This window comes from Meleagris gallopavo, chromosome 3, assembly GCF_905368555.1.
Source record: "Meleagris gallopavo chromosome 3, MGAL_WU_HG_1.1, whole genome shotgun sequence".
NCBI classification, from domain to species: domain Eukaryota; kingdom Metazoa; phylum Chordata; class Aves; order Galliformes; family Phasianidae; genus Meleagris; species Meleagris gallopavo.
Genome location: NC_139406.1, coordinates 64,772,734 through 64,795,416, shown reverse-complemented (window position 1 = coordinate 64,795,416; position 22,683 = coordinate 64,772,734). Strand labels below are relative to the sequence as shown.

At 43.1% G+C, this 22,683-nt stretch overlaps 1 protein-coding gene and 1 long non-coding RNA gene across 8 annotated transcripts in view; one reads left to right on the top strand and one right to left on the bottom strand.

Moving 5' to 3' along the window:
- ZFHX4 (zinc finger homeobox 4) overlaps positions 1–10,709 on the bottom strand; it is a 151,926-nt gene extending 141,217 nt beyond the window's left edge. For 2 of the 6 annotated variants that reach the window (XM_085221311.1, XM_085221313.1), the window contains exon 1: positions 9,927–10,706. The gene's annotated coding sequence lies outside the window, so the exon portion shown is untranslated. The other 4 variants (XM_085221310.1, XM_085221312.1, XM_085221308.1 and 1 more) reach the window with 4 other exon arrangements.
- The window catches only part of LOC146544752 (uncharacterized), a 32,785-nt gene continuing 17,488 nt past the window's right edge, over positions 7,387–22,683 (top strand). The window contains exon 1 of one of the 2 annotated variants that reach the window (XR_014882569.1): positions 7,387–8,247. This is a non-coding gene — a long non-coding RNA (uncharacterized LOC146544752). Of the gene's footprint in view, positions 8,248–13,188; positions 13,331–22,683 lie in introns of those variants that run through there. The other variant, XR_014882568.1, reaches the window with a different exon arrangement.

Sequence of the window (22,683 nt, the reverse complement as noted above, 5' to 3'; positions counted from 1 at the left end):
TGTTTTTTTGCAAGCAGTTCACTCCAAGGAATTCAGGGATTGAGGGGTGACATTTGCCATGTAGCTAAATAATTTATTTTGGAGATGTTACCTCTTCTTTAATTTAAACCCTCATTGTTGTAAACAAAATCTATAACTATAACTATATATATATATATATAAAGGATCAAAGTGAAACTCACAGGAATAAGTTCCCTGTTTAAGGAGATACTTCTCACTTAGACCTTTATTTTCTCTACAAGATATGTCATACAGAGCAATAGACATTAAAATACAGATAAATTCTGATTTGAAGGTGGGCAGCCATGTCTTTACACATGGAAAAACCACCTGTGCTTGAAATGGTCACGTAACACTTGGTAAATGCAAGATTTCCTCCCCCCCTTCTTAGGAAAACTTTGGCTCTCTGAATATCAAAAGTCAAAGGATCGACCCCAGCAAGTGAAGGGCAAGAAGTTTTGTCTTTGCTTTCCTCAAAAAAGTGTTTATTCCAATCTATTCTACCACAGTATTCAGGAACAAGTGCAGAAATAACTGGGATTATTCCAGATTTCCATCAGTGCCCCAAACATTGAAACACTGCTAGTGACAGGTGCCTTGTCAGCTCAGCTTAGGCACATTTCTCTATAAGGGAGCCTCGATGTCAAAACAGGGAGGAGCAAGCCCTCAGCAGCCACTGCTCCCAGCCCCTCAGCTCTGCTGTTATCTGCTGAAGGAGCAGAGACACTTCCGCCAGAGTCCCTGCAAAGCCTCTTTCTTACAACCACTGTGGCACCTCCTGCGCTAAGCACATCATCCTTGGAAATGGTAGTGCAAAAAGAAGTGAAACACTTAAAATTTGATGTTATGGGATTATTTTCTGCTGGTGACTGAAGGCCTCATGCCTTTTATACCTATATCAACCCTTGCCAGTTTTACATCTATGCATCTCCCTCTCTTTCAGAAGAATTATTATAGCAGCGAGTGAACAGGAGTCAGGTTCTAGTTCCTTTTGAGTTTGTGTCCTAGGCTTACTTCCATTGGCATAACCATTTTGTAAGGTTTTCTTTGTTTTAGAACCAGAATATTTCTCTACTTAAATCCAATTTTAGACATATGTCTAGCATGCTCATCATTTGTCCATTAGAAAGCATTGCAGCCTATATGGTAAATGTTGTCAGAGCCACCATGATCTATCATGTACATACAGCATTTAGTTTATTAACTATTGACCTGAATACCTACAACACCTACTTAGTAGCTGGTACAGCCTATCAGATCAGTGTGAGTGCTAAAACTCTGCTAAGGCTGTCTGTAAAGAAATCCCAGTTTCTGGACACATTTCAAATTGTCCCCAAAAGTACCTAAAGCAAATAAACCATAATTTTGACAAATTAATCTCTAAATCACTTTTTTTTTTTTTAATTTAAAGCTGATGCTGAGTAATATGAAGACATAGAAGAGTGTCTCAATATGGCAAATTTTTATTTTGATCATAAAACTTGATTAAACTATTCCTTAGAATATTTTGTTTAAGCAGAAAACATCAGTCCTCAACAAGATTACCATATTTCAGCCTGGCACAAACTTTTCCTGCACAGTTTAGAGATCAATAAAAGCTAGAGAAATAGCAGAAATACAGGTATAAATGATTTAAGCATGACTGCTAAAAGAGAATACAGTAGTGTGTATTAAAGCCATGTATTAAAGGACAAAATAGATCCTCTTATTTCCGCAAAACAAGTTCTCTTCTAATCAATAAATTAATAACAATCCCAACAGCAACCCAACAGGACCTACCAGGTAAAAGCAACCATCAAACTATTTCTTGTTTCTTCTATCTATGCATCTGTTCACATAAACATTTTCTGCATTACATCTTATTCTGTAAAATCTTGAAACTCAGTTTGCTGGGTTTCTGCCCATTCAGTAAGAATGCAGACATCACATCAGTTATTATTAACCCATGTGTTATCCAGTTCTACAGTGGCTGGAACCTTGCCAGAGAAAACACATGGTGCTTAGTTAACAATATTTTAAAATATAAATGAATTTATTTCTTAAATTAACACATTCTTCTTATGGAAATACACTAATAAGCTGTTCCCAGAATAAAAGAATATCCCATAAGCATGTTCTTTTAAAAGAAGTTTTAAGGAATTTCATAGCTAGCAGTAAAACATTCTCAAGCCCCATAGAAAGTTTTAAGACCATTTTTCTTACTTCACTCTTACTTCACTCCTTCTACCTTTGCAGTTTTATTTCATTTATCCATAACCAATTCTAATTTCTTTGAAGTGTCTCTAACTGTTTAAATATTATCAAATCTAATACTGATCTAACATACATCTATAAATACATGTTCTACAAACTCAAAAAAAAAAAAAAAAAAAAAAAAAAACCCAAACCTCGATCAAGTTAACATTTACTCTAGCTACCAGCAGTTTTCCCCTTTTCCCCAGTAGCTCTAAAATGGTAATTATGTTGACCTGGAGGAAAAAAAAAAAAAAAAAAAAAAAAAAAAAAAAACCTCCAAACCTATTTAATATGCATACATACAAATAATTATTCACACTGCATTTGATTTACATACATACAAAAGAACCACTTCCCACTTTCAAAAGTGGCTCAACACTTATGGTATTTTAACTGCCCTAATTACTGTTGAGAGAACATAATTAGAAGCACTGATCACATTGTCAACAGCTAACCAGTTGCAGCCGTGTCTCAGGGCCTGATTCTGCTCTGGCTGAAGTCAGAGTGCTGCACTGACTGTAGGAGGCCGGGGCCCTTTTCACCACCTGAACCTACCTGAACCGAACAATTCTGAACAACTTGAATACAGGGATGCAGCCCTGCTGAACACCCTGCTTGCTGTGTGCATGCATCAATTTCTATTTCGGTACGCTTTCTCTATTTTAAAAGCTGAAGCAAGAGAGTAATATTTTCCCAGAAAGGCTTTATACAAACCACTTAAACACTTAGCACTGAGTCAGAATTCATAACTTTTTCCAAAAGAGAAATAGTTTAATAATTAAAACAGATATGGACTAAACCTCGCTTCCTTGAATACCAAACTTTATTAGATTATTACGCGTTGATGCATAATTTCCATTGGCAACTTTTAAACCGAGTCCGTCTCTCCCTGCTGGCCCCCTCCTCCCTTGTTCTGCTCCCCAGGCGAGGTGCTGGGAGTCCTCGATACCCAATAGTCAATATTTGGTTTGCCTGTCATGTTCCTGGAACTCCTCTCCATCCGAACCTGGGTTTATCAGCCTTTCGCTACGCTGCTCTCGTACGCATTACTTCATATGATGATGGAAACTCGGGGCATCTTAAAAAGTTGCTGAAATCTGAGCTCCTGCTTGTTTTCTCAAGTCTTGGACAAACATAACTTTAGGGAGAGCTGAACATACGCATAAAGAAAGAGGAGCCTGCATTTTCATCTTCCTTTCATCTCAGTCATTCAGTCAACCATTCAGTGCCCTATTCAACAGAGCTTTTCATTATGCAAAAAAATGCTAATCCTTTTCCGATGCTTTCACACTTGTATAAACCCCCATTCCTTCGACTGAAAAGCAATTATATCAGTTTACCTTTCTGTCAAAAACAGGATTAATATTCCAATACCAGAATCTCCTTTATTTTCCTATCTTTTGCTTTAGGAAACTAGAGATTATTAGCGGAGGTATTCCTTAGAGCGAGAATACATTATTTTAAATATGATTATTTTAGCCAGAGAGAGCAGGGGGTGGGGGAGGGAGAGCAAAAACTTCAGTTGCTGCGGAAACTCTTTTCAGTGACAGAACTGACCTTCCCTTTGCAGAGGCCTGAATAGAATGAGCCTCACTCTGGTCTATTAATCAGAAACAAATTATGAAAGAATGTGGCTGGACTGGTTGACACTATCCTGTCTTGGGAGACTCAGTAACAGCCTAGTAACAATGTCCTCTTCATGGGTAATGAACAGCCATGACAAATGGGGCAGAGAAACTATTTATTTGCATATGCAAATTCTCACACAAGGGAAACATGTACAAACAAGTGTCATTGTAAGGTGGATTAGGCAAACAACGCTTTCTTTTTAGGACATTCTGCAGCCCAGAACATTAGTCAGCACAATTAAACCAGTCTCCATGGAGACTAATGAAATTTCACCATGGTATGAGTTAAATTAGATAGCTAGTTATGTGTTTTCACAATCCAACTTGAAATCCATTATTGTTTCAGAACAATACAGCAATTGTGCCTGGCTGATCTTTGCCAGCTCAACAAGCTCCTAAGTTGACAATTTGCATATGTTAATATAATTAAGCACTAATTACATGAAACTTGTACATATTCACATGCACTTTCCCTGGGCGCTTCTCGGTTTGAACCTTGGCCAAGTCTTTAACCCTTTGAATGAATTCGGAGCAGCAAAGCTCTGCCTTCTGGGTACAGCCCCAAGGCAGATGCAGAAAAGCTCTTCATTTGTAAACACAAAGCTTAACCTGGCTTCTCATATTTCTATCAACAAGGCTAGAAAACATTTTTGTATGTGCTGGGGTAGAAAAAGGGGGGGAAGGAGGAAAGGAGGGCTGGAAGTTCTTTATAGACCTAGTTCTGGTACTCCTTTTGCAGATGAAAACATAAATATTTATGCCCATAACATGCTACAAACACATGTGCTGCCATTATCATAGATCCTTCAAGAAGCAAATTGTCAAAAACCTGCCCTGGGTTTCGTGCCAGTGCTCTCAGAGCCACAAAAATGGGAAGGAGAAAAGGAAAAAAAGAGCAAGCAGTAACTAATGAGCTTTACATAAATATATGCAGAGGCAATTAAGCAGTGTTAATTACTATGACAGCAGTTAATTGAATATAATTAGATATTTTAAGCTACTGACTAAGGCATAGTTAAGATTAATTTTATTGAGATTAATTGTAAATAAGAATAGATTAACTATGTGTTTTGACAGGCATAAAAAGTAGTTCTGCAAATTAACTAGGAGAGCAGAAACTAGCACAAAAATCATATATTATTTTAATGTCACACCTCAGAATCATCAGCTCAATAAACATGACTTTTCAAACCCAAACAGACAGGAATCTTGAAGAAAAACAAACAGCTTGCAGAGATTAAAGAGCCTTTTGTCCTTTTTCATGTGCATTTCTTTTAGCAGACTAAATTAAGCGAGTCTGGTGTACGTTTTTAGGAAGGAACATTTCACACTGAATGGAAAAAATGTTCTATCACATATGAAATTCATGCAGCTGTGCGGAACTTGGTCCAGATGGTCTAAGACTGTAAAACAACACTAAATGATAGACAGTAGGGCCTTCCCAAGATTATGTGATAAAGTCACAACCTCACATTTTGACCTAAATTTTCTGTCATGTATTGTTTCCTTCCAGATCAGATAGCTCCATTTTAATTTTTAACTGATCCTGAATATTCAGTGGAAACCTTTCATAAACATTGCTGATAAGCATCTGAGTAGAAATCATAAAATATTTACAAAATGCCCCTGAGCTTCATTAAAACAATGCTGAGTCCGAAGTGCCCTGCTCTCCCAACAATACTAAGCTGTTCATACCACTCACCTTAAATAGGTAGAAATGCCTGGTTTTAAGTATGCTTCAAAGAAAACTCAAAACACATTCTACCAGTAGATTAATTCATGCATGCTGCTTAAGGAAATTAACAACAATGCTGAAGAATGCTGAACAAATCACTAATAAGAAAGAAGCTTCAATCGATTTTGAAATAAATCAATAGGTGATTAACACAATATTTTTAAAGCAGCAGAATGAATATATATTATAAAAACACATATATTATATTTCCAATACCTTTTTAGCTCTTAATCGAACAATGGCTTTACAACAGTGAGCATGTCCCTATATTGACTATCAACTTCTTTGGAATGCCTTTCGTCTTTTATAACGAAAATCCAAAAACGGTCTGTGAAACAAGGCTACGACAAGCCATTCTGCAGTGAAAGATTTTAAATCATCCAGCCTCTTCTAATAGACTTGAGACTTATTGAGGTAGAAACCATAAAAAATGAAGAAGGGAAATTTAATCCCTGAAATATTGATTTGCACATTAATATCATATAGGCAGAGGGCAATTTGGCTTCATGGAAATGACACATTGTCGACCCTTGGTGAAGTCAGAGCCAATCTAACTGCTGAACATGTCTGAATCTCAAGAGTTATTAAGGGCTTCCCTTCTTGCCTTTATGACTTTTCTTCAGCCTACCAATGCAATCTTAAATGTATTATCTTTAAGAAATAATTGTAAAACCTCAGGGGTTTTCCAGTTAATGGAAGGGAGGCTAAACCACATCAGATTCTGAAATGCAACATTAAACCCTTGCAATCAACAAAACCACCTCAATTCTCATCCATCCAGTGCAGGATCTAATATTGTTATTAGAGATAATCAAATTTCATTGTGTAAATTTAGGCTCATGGTCAGAATGGAAGCAGTAAATTCTGCAATATTAAACAGTGATTTTTCTCGGCCCCCTTTATATGATCTTTGCTGGTGCACCATCTTCACAAATAAACCTGAACTATTCAAAAACCTAGGAACAAAAACATCTCCCTGTTCTGAAAGACACACGCAACACCATTTATCATCTCCATGGCTCTCTTTTAGATTTAACTTGATCTAGTGGATAAGTTTCATTTTAGAGAATAATAAAGCAGTATCACTGCATAAGCCAAACAGCAGGTACTATTACTGTGACTTACACAGATGGTTTACCTGACCTTTCTTTGTTCCTTGGGTAGGTTTCACTTTTGCAGATTTACGACTTTTCCCTTTATATTTCATTGACCCTCTATGTTCATTATCATAAAAATGAAAACTACTGAATACATGTTTATGTTGACGAAGTCCAAAACCACCACGACTAAAGGATAAAGAGATGCTACAATGCACTGTGTGGATCTCTAGATCGTACACTATAAATATTCAGGCACAGATAGCACGAATAACTGAATAATCCTAGTGAGCCCCAGATCTGGAGCCAGGTGCAAGAGGTTAAAACAGCTGGCTAGCCATCTTTTATGTTGTGTGCCTTCCTACCGGCTGAAACCGCAAACCCTGAAAACTAGCAGATATTCCCTCAAGGTTGATTGTCTGATTTTTTTCATTTCCACCAGTTTAGTAGGATCCCCGAGTCAAGAAAAGAGAGAAACTCCTTAAATACAGTCAGATGAATAGGAAGTGGAGCAATGATGATTAAGGCTCTCCCCCCCAGCCCAACCTTCAGCCCCCCATTTATTTCCACAATCTTCTTTGTGCACCTTCCCAGACAAACGTTTGTATTCCTCATTTCAAAGAAAAGCGCTCCGGATCGTTCTGTCAGTTTTGCCAGTAAATATAAAGTAAAACAAGTGTTGATGGCACTGAGAGTGTTACATACCCAGGCTGTGTTTTTGCATTGCTCTCAATGGAAGCGATCGATGCCCATGTCACAGTCGCGTCCCAATCGCAGCCAAGTCTCTGCCTCAATCTAACCAACAACAGGCAGGGCTGCAAAGGCTTCTCACTACCTCTTCCATCCATCCACCACCAAACTAAAAATATAATGCTACATATGATCTTTTTAAACACTCCAGCACCGCTCCCAAGGATCGAGCCACTGAAAATCCAGGAGAAACACAATTGAAAAAAAAAAAAAAAAAAAAAAAAAAAGCACCATCAAAAAAAAAAAAAAAAAAAAAACACCCTCACAGCAACCACCCCAAAAGCACACGAGCCCTCTCTTTCCACTCTCCTTCTCACTGTCCTCCTGCCAACTACATAATCCTCGATTAAAAATGGAACGAGGCTAATAAAAAGAGAATTAAAAAAAAAAAAAAAAAGCAAAGAAAACAGAAAAAGAAAAGAGGAGGACGGAATGGAGCCGAGGAAATGCAACTGTCAGAAAACGGGATGGTCAGACTTCCTGAGTGAACCTGCCTGTGTCTGGCTTAATGTAAATCCACCATCTTCAGCCTGGCAAGTTGTCTTTTGGTTGGCTTTTTTTTTTTTTTTTTTTTTTTTTTTTTTTTTTTTTTTTGGTGGGGAGGGGGGTGTTATGTTTGCGATCTCTGCCTTGGTACCTAAGGAGGAAGAGGAGGAGGAGGGTGTGTTATTGAATGGTGGCTAAAGCCTCCTCGGGACGGCGCTGAGGTGAAACGGGCTGAACCCGACTGCTGTGCCTCCTCTCCCGGTTGGACCCGGTGCCCTAAGCAGCCGAGGAGGGACCCCGGCCGCCCGGCTCGCAGGTAACAAAAGAAATACCAACCCGGGCGTTTGCTGCTGCTGCTGCTGGGGAGGCTGGGGGAGGAGGGGGGCAAGATGAAGGAAGGGAGGAGTGGAGGGGCACCGCCGTAAGTTGGCATCGGATGGGGGAAAGTTTATTAGTATTTTTGCAGGAAATTTCACGTATGGCAAGAAGGGGAAGCAGGGACGCGTCTGCCATTAGCCGCCGTGATGGGAAGGGATGCACTTGATTCTGGCACGAGCAGTCAGATAGGGCAGGGATCGAACTGCCTGCTCGCTGTTTATGACCTTTTTCTCTCTCTTTTTTTTTTTTTTTTTTTCCTTTTGCTTGGCTGTTGTTTTCCTTTTTTTTTTTTTTTAGTTTTTTTTTTTTTTTTTTTTTTTTTTTTTTCCCCCTCCCAACACCTCGGTGCTCGGTTTAAAACAAATAAATAAATAAATAGAGTCCCGTCCCGCAAAACAACCGTAGTCGTCCCCCCCTTCCCCTCCCCCTCCACTCCCTTGCAAAACCCTCAGAAAGGCTGCGCTGAACACAGCCGGCGAGGAGCCCTCCCCGCGGCGCGGCGCGGCGCAGCACAGCGCGGCGGGGATGCCGGGGCTCATCCAGCTCCCAGCCGGCAGCGCCCGCAGGCAGCAGCCGCGCATCCCCGGGGCGGTGGGGCCGGGTCGCTCCGCTCAGAGCCGGGCCGGGCCGCGCGGTGAGACTGACAGAGGCAGGGCGCGCTCCTAACGGGCTTCGCTTCCTCCGGCTGCCAGAGCCAGTCGGCAGCGCGGTCCCACTGAGCTCACACACACACACACACACAAACACGCAGCCGCCCCTTGCTCTGCTCCTGAGAAACCTACCTGCAAAATAAAGGGGGGCAGGGGAAGGGGGGGCACCCCGTACCTTCACCCGCACACACGCGCTCAGAGTCAGGGTCCCCATTGCCCTTCTGGCATCACCACCACCCCACCCTCCCCCCGCCTCCCGAAAGCGAAAGTTTGGGAGGCCGAGGGGGGTGGAGATGGGAAGGAGAGGGACGGAGAGGGGTGGGGGGGGAATGCCTTCGGAAAGCACCTCAAAGTTTTGGGGGGCCCGAGCTGCGGGACGGCAGCGAGAACCCAAAAGGGGCGGCGGACGATGGGTTCTGACAGCCGGAACGGCGCTCCTCATCTGACAGTGCTTCCCCCCAGCCCGAGCTCCCAGACAAAAAAACGAGCGAAATACAAAGCGGGGGACACCCCCAGACCCTCCTGTGCAAAGTAAACAGGGTCCCCCGCTCGGTCCCAAAGTTACATCCCGAAAAAAAAAAAAAAAAAAATCCGCAAAGCAAAACAAACAAAAAAAATATCATAATGCACAAACAAACGTATCCCCCGGAATACGAGAGAGAGAGAGGGAAAGAAAGAAGGAAGAGAGAAAAAGCAGCCCCTCCTCCCCGAGCGAGAGCAAATACTGTACCTAAAAATGGGGAAACAGGCAGAAAAAGGGGGGAGAGAGAGAGGGGAGAGGTACGCGGGATGCGGGGATGTGAGTGTGTGTGCGTATGTGAGAGAGAGAGAAAGAGGCACGGAGAGAGGAGAGAGAGAGAGCGAGAGCGAAATATCAAAGATTGTGCAAGATCAGCCTGGAAAGATAATCGATACTCGACCTAAATTTAACACAAACTACTCAATAAAAGTTAAAGAAAAAACTTACTTTCCATTTCCCCTCGCAGTTCCTACTGGATCTTCGCCTCTTTTTTTTGTTTTGCTTTATTTACTTAACAGCTGATCACATCCAAGTAAACGAGAGAAGGTTCATTAAAAAAATCATAAAAAAAAATAATCCTCCAACTTTATTGGGTGAAAATAAAAATGATTGAGCAAGAAGTGGGGGGCATGAAGCGGTCCTTTGGGGTCCGGGAGTTGTTAAAGCATGTGCCGACCGCGGTCTCGCTGTTTGGTTGTGAAGGGGTTGGGAAAAGGAGGAAAGGAAATGAAAATCCGATATGTCTTTATTCTGCTAATTATTATCGTTTTAGCCCTGTTTAAAAAAATGGCTGATTAAGTTGAGTGCGCATGTCTTTGTGTGTCTATTCCCGATATGCACTCTGGGAATGAGAGAGAGAGAGGGAGAGAGAGGAGAGAGAGGAGAGAGAGAGAGAGCGAGGGAGCGAGAGGGAGAGGGAGAGGAGAGGGAAGAGGCGAGGGAGAGGTGTAATTAGTGAGGTGATCAACATTCTCCGGGCTGCAAATGACGCGCAGCCCCGCGGCCGGGAGCCGGAGCGCCGCGGCTCTGGGGCTGCGCCGGGGCTGCGGGAGCCGCGCGGGCAGCCCGGAGAAGAGGGGCAGCGGAAAGAGCTCGTGGATGCAAACACGAGTCTGCAAACTTCATTAGTAACACAGACACACACGCACAGGCACACAAAGTGGATGGCTAGGGAAAATTAAAAAAAAAAAAAAAAAAAAAAAAAAAAGGAGGGGGCAGACTTGCTCTTTTAACTGTTCGGGAACTTAAAAGCAACGGGTCCAAATTAATTATTCCGTCAAGGAGATATTTCTTTCTGGCTGGCTGTTTGTCTTTCTCCCTTCCTTTCTCTTTCCCTCTCTTTTAATGGGGATTTAATGAAAAATATATGTTTGCAATGGGGTAATGAACGTACAACGCAACACCCCTGTAAAAGGAAAGATACTATATCTGAGATAGGGGATATCTGCCCATACTGAGATAAAGAGGAATTTATTTACAAGCACACGCACACGCATGCATGCACCCTGCATCATATTTACACACATATACATACAGCCCGCATGCACCCAGCGCACAAAGCACAGCGCACTTTATTTGGTGGCCGCCATGTAATTGCTTGGAGAGATCAACAAAGTAAAAAGCAAAGCCTTCCGGAATATACAACGTCAACTGTAAACAGCCTCATCAAAATGAAGTAAATAGAAGCCAAGAGAGGGGGGCTCTTTGCATACGGTACATGTGTCATGCATATAACATGCATCATCTTCCACTTTCCCTACAAGTATTGATATTTTATTAATATTTCATCTCCTATATTTTACCAGACACCTTTCCTTTTTCTTTCTTTCTTTTTTTTTTCTTCTTCTATTTTTTTTTTTTTTTTTTTTTTGGTGTGTGTGTGTGGGGCGGAGGGGGGATTATTACGATGAGAACTGGGGTGAAACGTACAGATGTCATTATAAATCGGAATCTTCTACAAATATTTTCTTGCGTGGGATTTAAGAAGATTGCTTCTCATTTGAAAATCTAATTATCTTAACCTAATACTGCAGATGTGAATATGACTGACACTTTCATTAAAAGATAATTAACTAAAACTAGGAATAGACATACTTTAAAATACCCCCTACCGAAGATAAAAACATGACTATTCAAAGAGCATCCGAACGCACCGCAGGAACACGTGCGGCTTTTTGATAATGCTATTCCAGCCATGGTTAGACCAGAACTGGTCACTAAGCCCCAGCTACATGCCAGGGATATTTACAGCAGCGAGGACCCCGTGCAGGTGAACCATAACCTCGGCGCTGACATGCCTTTGAAGTTTGCCATTCCTGGGCCACACGTCAAAAGGTTCTCATAGGCCTTAAGAGCCAGAAGCCAGCAGGAAGGTTTGATCGTAGTCTTCCATTAAGGGCACGCACCCACAACAAGGAACCAGCCCAAATCCAGGTGGCAGAAAGCTGCATCTCTCCTGGCCCTGAACCCCTTGTGCCAGAGGAAGGGTTTGCGAGCGCTGGAACAACTCTAGGAGGAAAATCCCCACCTGATGATGAATGAAGGCTGCCCTGAAGGAAGCACAGGCCAGTGTCAGGGAACTGAGCTGCTAAAAGCAGATGTTTAAGGTCAGAGTGAAGGTCCTGATAGTTTTGGAGGGGGAAAAAAAATAGTCTTTGGAAAGGGAAGGAAAAAAAAAGACATAAAAAATGGGCAGCCTGAAAGTGCGGCTGTTCCAGGGCCAGAGCCAATGGAGCAGGGAGCGTAGAGCAGCCCTACACCGACCCACAGAAACCTCACCTCAAACTTCAGGGAAACCTCCAACTTTGGGAACAGGCAGGGGCACCTGAGGGTTCTGGAGAGCAACTTTGTTCCTTTTTCAGACCTCACCAGCTCATCGGTGACCAAAAATCAGGGAGCACGTGTATGCAGCTCTGCACAAGCCCTGCTCCCTTTGAAGGTAGTAAGGCAACCAGCGGTATTCTACATCCTTGTTTACAGGGTGGAAAAAAAATGCAAACAAAGAGGGAAAATGAAATCTCTGCCACCGGCTCCTAGTTATCTGTTGGAGGGGGTATGATGGAAAGGGGCTTTTAGACTTAAATTGTAGACGGAACGGGACTGTGAGATAGAAGGATGCATTGTCCATTCAAGTGCATGCCTGAAGGATGGCAACACATTTCCTAAGACTGGAGACAATTAAATACAATGTGATGAAGAAACACCTGAGAACAATACATCTATTTCAAATTCAAGCGAAGAAACACGTATACTTAATGTCACAGAAGAATAAGGAAACGAAGATAATTTAGTTTTAAAGTCGTCCCCCCCCACCTCCCCCACCACCTCCTTTATTCCTGGTGCTTTTTTCCTGGTGAAACATCAATATCATTAATGTCATTAATGTCAAAACACCAAACGTCAGAACAGTCAAGTCATTCTTTTTGGGCTGCGGATTTTTTTTTTTCCCTTTCTCTCTTCTTGGAGGGGGTTATAGGTTTATGGTGTTCTTGAGTTACAGCTGAAGGAACAAAGGGGGGGGGGGGGGGGGGGAAGGACACAGGCAGGAATTGCGAGAGGAGAGTCCACATTTTTCAGGGTTTCTTCTGTCACTGTTTACTGTCCTTCCCAACGTTTTAAATCTCCTCTCTCTTTCTCACTCTTTCCCTTTCTCTCTCCCTAAAAATAGTAAGCTATCGGAGGGGGGGGGGGGGGGGGGGGGAGGGAGGGAGGGGGCGATAGGGGGGGAGAAGGAAAAAAGAAAAAAAAAAAAAAAGGCACTACGGGATGTTAGCAGTTTAGAAGAAACCCGGGGATCGCCACGTAGCTAGGAAAAATCGAAGAAGGTTAATTCCGGGAGGCAGCAGCAGCAGGTTTGTGGGATGTGATAAGAGCGGAGCGCGGCGCGGGTTGGGGGAGGCGGCCGAGGGGGACCTGGACCCGCGCGGCTGCGGTGCGGAGCGGTGCGGTGCGGTGCGTAGCGGTGCGGGCCGGCGGGCGGACTCCACGCGGTGCGGCCCGGCCCGGCCCGGCCCGGCCCGGCCCGGAGCAGCGCGGCGCGGCTCCCTCTCCCCTCTCTCCTCCCTCTCTCGCTCAGCTGATCGCCCCCGAAGACTTCTCGCCTAACCTCTCAGCTCCTCTCCTCCGGGCTCAGCGGACCCCCCGCCCACCCTCTCCGAACTTCTCCTGCAGGCACCGTTACACCACGTTTGGGGATTTTTTTTTTTTTTTAATTATTTTTTTCCGAGCCTCCTGTTGAAACCACAAAAGCTCTGATAATGACGTTACGTTTGAAAGAGAGGAAAGGGGGAGAAAAATCATAAAGAGCCCAAACAAAACAGCCCGCTCTGTCCTCCCGCCACCTCCAGCTCAGCCCCAAGGAAAACTTATTGGCCTGGCCAAGAGGAGCTGGTGCGGGCCGTAGCCCGACACTGACCATTCTGTGATAGACAAAGAGATCCCAGCCCGGAGCGAGCTCTATTACACCACGTCTCTCCGCCAAGCTCATTTCACTCCCTAAATCTGCGCTGCGGACATACAGGGGCACAGGATCTGCATAATTACAGCCGCAGCCGCTCCCCTTTTTAATAAAGCGACATAATTCTCTAATAAACGTCCCCTTCCCCCCACCTCCTCCTCTCCCCAGACCCCAGCCCAAGGGAAAGGGGATCCGTGTCTTTTGACTGCGTTCCCTAAGTCTATAGATGAGCTCAGTTTGAAACGAGGTATTACAAGATTGCAGCGTTACAGACCCTTTATCTGAGGCACAGACACTTTCAGATCCCCAGCCCCCACCGCCTCTCCTTTTTGTTGTCTCTTCTCCTCCCGGGGGCTATTTGACAAAGGCACTGTGTTAACTAACATTTTTGTTTAACTCAGCAACTTCTTTTCAAAACATACTTAAACCTGATAGCAATCTCTTGTACTTTTTTTTTTTTTTATTATTATTATTATTTCTTTTCCTTCCCCGAGATGAAATTGACTCTGAACCCAAGGCGTTTGACTCTTATTAATTATTTCTTTCTTTGCAGGTATCAATCATACAAATCTATTGTTAATACCCCTCCCCTCCCCCCTCTCCCCCCCAATAAACCAAACACATTCCGGTACACACTATAAGGGAACTATAAGGGGGAGAGGGGGGAGGGGGGGGGGGGTTGGAGGGAGGGCAGAGGAAAAGCGACCCCAAATCCCCTCTCCGATTCCTAGAAAGTTTTGTTCGCAAAAGAAATAAACTAGCAACAATACACCGCGGTACGATCCTGCCCCCGCTGCCCCACGTTTGGCATTCACCTCCCGCAAGTGCGCCCAACGAGCGGTCACCTAAGACAAAAAATCACACCCGAGCATAGCACGGACACCTCGATAACATTCTGAGCTAAATAGTGCCGGTCTCGTTTGGCTTCTTTTTTTTTTTTTTTTTTTTTTTTTTTTTTTTTTTTTTTTTTTTTTCCCTGCTGTTGTTATTTTGGCTGGAGCCGCACAAAACGCGCACCCGGACGTTACTATAAATAAAAGCCTCCCAGGTCTGAGCCTGCTGCCGGCGCTTCCTCCGCAGCCTTAACAGCCCTTTTTCAGCTCCTTTCTTGGGCAGATCGCGGGGATTAAATGCCCTGAACCTGAGCTCCTGGCCTTGGATGGGAAGGGAAAGAAAAAGGGAGAGGGAGAGAGAGAAAGGAGAGGGTGAAGGAGCCAGGCGCCCTCTGGGCTTTCAGAGGTCAGCGCTTTGACAGCGCTCTGACCTCCCTCCCCTCCCGGCAACCACCCCAGTGTTTATAAACAAAAACAGTCAGGACTGGCCCCAAACAATAGCAATTCACCAACTTCACAGGCACTTCGCTCGCTCTTATGCAAATCGAGGAAAACGACCGCTTACCGCCGCGCTCCCCCCCATCCCCTTCAGAAAGCCCAAGAGCATATTTCCAGCGGTGATATATCCAAGGGAAAAATTTTACATTCTCTCCTGGAAAAGGACAAAAAGGGACTTCAGAAAGCAAACGGTTCGGGTAGAAAGGCAGACAAAAAGCGAGAAAAAGCCAATAAAACTGCCGATCTTACTGCAGAAAGAGGAAAGTTATGAAATATTTATATCTAAACCCAACAATCCACCCTGCCAATAAAGCAGGAATCTTTGTTGTGCAGACAATATGCTAAACTACCTCTGCGACAAACAGCGATTATAAAGCAACCAGCAAAAGTTATTTTCGCCCAAGGAGCCAAGTTTTCAAAGAAAACGTGTGGATTTTACAGCTAAATAAAAGCCACCACCTCTGTGTTATCCGTCAAAACTACACATAAATTAAAAGCACCGTTAAAAGAAAAGAAATCCTTCCAGCCAGCAAGCAGCACATCTGATCTGACTTACAAAAAAAAGTATAATTAAAACCACCTTTAATTACAAAAAGCAGCGAGCGAAAGCTAAATGAATCAATGCCTTCTCCCCAAAATGTTGTCCGCCAAGGTACAGCACTGACAGTCCTATAGTCCTGCATTAAAGCGTAACTGAAACTCTACAGTTCAGGAATTGATTACGCGATAAGGAAAAAAAAAAAAAAGAAAAAAGAAAAAAAAAAAAAAAAAAAAAAAAAAAGGTCCTAATGATTTTCAAACTTTTGTTTAAAAATGATGAAGATCAGAAAAGGTTGGAGGAAAAGTTAAAGGAAATATACCTCAAGAGAAAAAAGACCATCTCCTTTTCTTCTTTGTCTATCAGTCTCCAGTTAAAGCATATGGAAAATGTTTTCAAAATGCCTAGATTTGGCACATTGTCATTGCAAAGAGAGGAGCGCAGTGATGCTGTTATAGAAAATGGGAAATAAATTCAGGATTGGGTGCTGCCTCCTTCAATGCGGATTTATCTAAGTTTAATTTAATATTCCGCAATCACTGTATGATCGCATATAATTCACCAAGATTTTTAAGGGCTTTGCCTAAATACGCTGACCACAGGCACAATGTAATTTATACAGATGATTTCCTCCTTTTATTCGCGTTTATTTTTCTCATTAGAAACACTTTAAATTGCAACTGTAAATAATAGAAAGGATGGAATATTAGGTTTGGGGGGAACAGACGCCCAGAGTAGGTATTAGCTTTATTAAAATCATTCTGAACGTAAAATCAAAAAGCACAAAATGGTTGTTTGTAAAACACTAAACCTTTAATCGATTTATTGGCATTCCGATCGATTAGATAAACGGAAATCTATGGCAAACATAAAAGCATTTAAAATATTTTCCTCTCATTTATAAACAAAACTTTTCTTTTCAGTAGAAAAAAAAATGATTATCAAACGACTAACAGGAAATTCTTCAGATATCAAATTACGATAATAAAATTATTTCCACATGGAAAGGGATAATGACAATGATGATAGTAATTATAATAATGAATAATTCAACAGCCCTTTGACATATATGGAAGAGCCTGGTTCAAAAACAGCTTTTGAAGGGGGCTACTTTTAGGGGATTTTATTTTTTTATTTTTTAAATAAAATTGAGTTTGGAGGCTCAGATGCTCAAATCAACTGACAGTTTGGGTGCAGCTGCTCGAGTTGCGTTAATTCTTTTCTGTATTTTTCAGGCGGGAGAGCTCACTTTGACATCGTCCTCTAAATTAAGTTACCGCTTATTAGCAGAAAATAAGTATGTAAATACCTGTGATACTCCTGAAACGGGGGGACCAAATGTGTGCCTCCAAGCCAAGGCGTGGGGATGGGGACCCTGAACCTTTTAATTTAAGCTGCTTGCCTGGCTCGCAGTGCACTTCCCAGATTACAGCAAAATTCTGTGAACAATAATGTATTTGAGCATTTAAGTGAAAGAACACAATTTATTTAGGAGTGGAGGGTGGGAAGCTGCAAGCCGGAGAAATGCAGCAGTCAGAGCTTGTGGCATTCTGGCTGCGCGAAAAGGAAGTGTTGCTGTAACGGGTATTATGTTTATTTGATAAAGAAAATCAATGAAAGTGGCTGTAAAGTAGTTAGTGAGGCGTGTGTTTGGGACTCGGGTTGAATAGTGACTCCAGCGGGCTGGTCGATGAGCTCTAAGAGCTCTGGAAATCCAACCTAACCCTCGGAGTGAGCTCTCTCACTCAGCGCTGCACCTTCCCCGGGCTGGGAGCCTTCAGCCCTTGTCTCCTCCCTCTGCCTCCTTCCCTCTCTCCCCACATCCCTCCCTCCGTCCCTCCTTCCCTCTCCCCCACTTTTCCGCTCTTGCCTTCTTTCTCCCCATCCGCTCCCACCATTCCCTCTCCCTCTCCCAGGTTGATTTGTTCTTCCCAATCTTTCCCTTCTACCCGCTCCCACACTTTCAGGCTCTCTCCCCATTTCTGCCGTGGCTGTTTCCTCCCCATCCAGCCGCTCCTCGAAGTCTCCAGCCTTTCTCCTCCCCTAATTCCCTCCCTATCCTCTCAGGTCTCCGTCTGTCTAAGTTCTCTTCCAGCCCTTTTCACGTCTGTCCTCACCAGCTAAATTCACCTCTTATTTTGGATTGGCTCCCCCGGCCATGTGCTATCTTAGTAATTATCCCTGCTCATTTCCCCCCTCGCACGCCCATGCCGGGGAGATGAGCGCACCGCTCTCTTTCCTCACTTGGGATATTTTAAACATTGGCTCATCTTCAGCGCTGTTCGATTCGAGACCTTCTGCAGCTCTTTCCCCCTCTTCTCCCGCTAATCTTCATTCCCTCTAATTTACCACAGAAATGTTTCTCCTCCTCCTTTTCATTTCCTACTTTACAATTTCCTTTGGGGTTTCTAAATAAGAGTGAGTCCTTTGCATTTCCCTACCCCCATGTCTTTCACTGTTTCTCCTCAGCTATTTTATTTACCCGGTTGCCAGAGGAATATTTCTTTCCCTAACAAGTTTATCTCCCTGTCCTTCTGCCCCGGTCCATTAAAAAAAAAAAAAAAAAAAAAAAAAAGAGAGAGAGAGAGAGAGAGAGAGAGAGAAAGAAAGAAGTAGAGCTTGTGGCTCTTTTCCTCCGAAGTAACTTGGTTTCAAACTTCTGGTTTGGATTATATGTCATTATCTATTTTCCCTTATCACATCCCCCGTTGCCCTCCCCGCCCCCCCTTCGCTAATAACATCTTTAGTGTGGTCAATGTTAAATATGGCAGAGGCGCTTCCTCCGCGGCTCTCTGCTGGAATTCATTACTGGCCCCTCTCTTCCCACCGCGCTCTCTCTGCGGGGCCCGGCGCGACCCCGCGGAGCCCCCACCGCAACCTCTGCTGCCTCGGGGATGCGCGGCGGCCGCTCCGCTTCCCGCTGCCGCGCCCCCGTCCCCGCCCGCGGCCGCCGGGCAGCGCCCCCGAGCCGCGCACGCAGCGCTATGGCAACCCGCTTCCCGCCGTGCGGAGACCGGCCGCGGCCGTGAGCTCCCGCGGGGCCCAGGCTCGGCGGAGCGGCGACGACTCAGGTTGGGGCGGCCCTGGGGCTGGCGGCCCGCAGAGGGGGAGGCGGAGGAGAGGAAGCCCGGCTCGACCCCTCCATCCCCGGGCCTGGCAGGTGCGCCGGGAGATGCGCGCCCCGCGCAGCGGCGGCTCCGCGCTGGAGGGTACAACCTGTCCAGCTGTACGTGCCCTTCAATGGAGTCCTCTCTGCGGGGAGAGGTCACCTCCCCGGCCTTCTACCTGTCATCGTTTGTCTATGGAGTGGGAGGTGTGCTGAGGAGACTGTTTTGTCCCCCCCCTCCCCCCCCCTTTTTTTTTCCTCCCTTTTTTCCCCCCTTTTTGTCGTTTTCCCTTATTGTGCCGTGATTCTGTGGAGTGAGATCTAGATGAAGGGTCCTCTCCGTCCGAGCCACTCATGTGCTCCCAGCTATGACATATGTCATGTGTGTGTTGCCTTTGTATGGCCCTGGTTGGGCCACATGCCCTTAGCCTGCTGTTTATTGCAGGATTTGCTTTCTGTGTTTGTAGTGAATAGTGGAATAAAAAAAGCATTGCAAAGGGTACAACAAGAGTTGATGTCTCAGGCTTGATCTGGGTTTTAAATAAACCTTAATCTGGGAAAATGGTTGTTCCAGGTTACAAGTCCCTATCCTCTCCTTTGTTTCGTTATTTGGGTTCTGTTTGGGTTCTTGTGACAGTTCTTTTTAGAGGAAGAAATTCACTTTATTAATTTCATCCATGTTCGCTGAAACATTTTCACTATGTTATGTATGGTATTGTATGTTTAGAGTCCCTTTTCCTCTATGGGTTAGATGCACAAAGTGAACAGAACGGGCCCCATCCTGCCAATCACTTCTCTGTGAGTGAGCCCAAGGCTGCTGCCGTGTCCCTGTGGTCAGGGCTGCTGTGTCCTGTGTTTTATGCAGTGGTTCACCTGCTATGGGCACCTTTGGGATACTCAAACCAAAACGTGTCTGCAGTTGTTGTCCCCCCAGCTCATACAATTCCGGTTTACTAAAAGCACTCTGCACAATTTGCGAGCTGAGCTCTGATAGCGATAACTTTCTGCTTTGCTTAAATGTGCTTCAGGGAGGAACAACGGCTTTAGTTTAAGCGTTGCACAGTACCAACATAAGCATAGAATGGAAATGAATATCTGAGATACTTCCAGACAAAATGCAGTCCACAAACAAGGCAAACAATACCATCCCAAAGTCCTATTAACTAAAAAGCCAATGCAGAAGTGTACATTTTACAAATATTTGCCCAGGAACTTAGACTGTTAAATTCTGTCAATATCCCCATCACCCCTGAAATTATTGCTCACCTATATCCACAGTGACCCCAAATTGTCAGAGAGAAAGCCTGCCAGCTGTAAATCCACACGGGGCTACAGCGGGATTGCAATTTATTATAAAGCAGAAATGTTACTGAAGGGAAAATTGGTGCCTATTCCCCAGCCCGCACCTGAAAGGCACACTTTCCAGAAATAAAGGATCTTCCAGAGGATTGTTTAACGTTTCTGGTGAGATAGCGTCGTTGTATTAGGCAGATTATGTTTGTTCTATATTCCTTTTAACCCACTACGAATGCCTTTTTACATTTTGCTTCAAAATAAAAGGGACTACTGAAATTCAACAGCACCTTGAACTAATTGAAATCCGTATCCATGTTGCAGACCTTGTGTGTGAAACTGTATTACAGAATAGTCGAGATAGGGAAATTCCTTTCTCTTCTTTCCGAAAATGGTCTAGGGTGTAATAACCTCCTTTTTCTCACTGACACGTCTCTGATTCCAAATGAGTGCAGAAGTATTTCCGATATAATTCAGGAGAGGAAATAAAGGACAAATAGCAAACTAAATTTAAAAGTGCGTTTTGATAATTTGGAAGGGAAATATGAAATAGGTGTGTTTCTGGGGAGATCTTGTATACGATGTGGAAAGAGCTTATTTTAAACAAGTGTGTCTTTGCATTCCTTCGGAGGACAGTGTGTACGCTGTAGTCAGAGCCATTGGTTTTTCATCTTTTGGTCTAATAATTTTCAACAGAATATTGTTGTAATATGAAGTATACACAAATTCAAAGAACACCTGAAATGTATTCGTAAAGGCAAAATCCATGCCAATCTCTAAAATGCCACTGATAATGAAGAAGTATTTGTTAAAGATCTAATTGTAAAAAATAGGTAAAACATAGTTACTCAACATTTATTCCCCAATAAATGTATGTATCTGTACTGTTGCTAACCTGAGTACAAAACGGGGAACACTTTTCCTTTTCTGCTCATTTCTGGTGCCAGTGTCAATAACAAAGACAGGAAGCACATTCCACTCTTTTATCCATAAAATCCTGTAAAATCATCTCTTCTCAGAGACATCCTTGAAAATTAATCAGAGTTTCAGCAAATACTTATTTTAAAACTGAACAGATATGTCATTTTCCTCTTTCTTTTTCGGTAGACGGTTGTAAGTGCTGACTGATATGAGGCTCGTCTGTAAAAAGACTGAAATATAAAAAAAAGAGTTAGAATGTTACAAGACAGCAAATACGTATTTTTATACACGTGCTAACCATTTGGATTTTCTTTTAATTGGAAGCGTTCATAAATTATAAAATCCCACTGGAGTCAGTTAATAACAAAGTTAACTACCGACAGGTAAAATGCTGTTTTCTGAGTGAGATCCTCTTCAGCCACACAGACACTTCACATCTCTTTTGATAGCATAACATTATCCAAACTTTTACTTGGGGAATACTGTAGAAATAATGCATACCTGTGTATGTGTGTGTGTGCATTCACAAACACATAGAGACAATCACCTGTCCCCTCTTCACACAAAACTGTTTGTCTGTGGCTGTCTATTTAGATGCATGCAGAGGTGCGCTCAGTTTTTGGCGCTGGCACAGTAATTAAGGTAGCAAGATTCAGACCTGGTTTAATGCTGAACTTTCAAAATTTAACATTAGAGTTCCTGGTTCATCTACAACAGGATGGATACTGTGTTTATAGAGTTCATTCTTGACCTTACCTGAGTAAGTACTTTAACTTAAAGTATGAGATGCACCTAGAGGGGTAATACATTGAGTTTAATAGGAAGACAGTTAATAACCTTTTTTCATCCTCATGCACTATCAATCATGGCTGTCACCAGTCTGCTGAATCAAAGCAAAAGTGTTCTTCACAGATGACTGATTAGAAACGCAAAATCACAAGATCCATCTTCATGGTCACTTTTATTATAGTCATTTTTAAACTGACAGCAACCTGCTCAGTTTCAGCAGACTGGGCATCACAAATAGTGTCACTCAGTGCAGCTAAGCATGAGAAGATGTTGGCTGGATTATACTTAAAAATAATTAGGCCCAAAGCCTTTTGTGGTAGCAAGAAAAAGGATTTTCTTGGTTCCAGCCCCATCTTTTCAACACCCGCAATAGCCTGCTTTTTTTTTTTTTTTTTTTTTTTTTTTTTTTTTGTACAGTGGGTTAATATTGAAAAATATTTTCATCCCTTTGCTTTTTGAGAATTAATCAATTTTAGGTAGTCCTTGAGTACACTACCTTTTAGACCTTGAAAACAATATCTTTGCTGTTAATGCAAACAATTTTGATAGAACCACTCTTAAGTGTAGGATTAACATTACGTACTGCTATCTGTATCATGGTGAGCTGTTGGTTTCCAAGCTTCCGAGCAATACTGCAAAAGCTAATTGTCTTGTTAACTAGATTTGTTTCAATAATGCTGTCCCCATTCAGATAAGCTAGTGAACAATTAAGCAGTTTAAGGTTATTTATAAACTAAATAGGTTCCAGAAAATTTTAAATCAAAATGGTG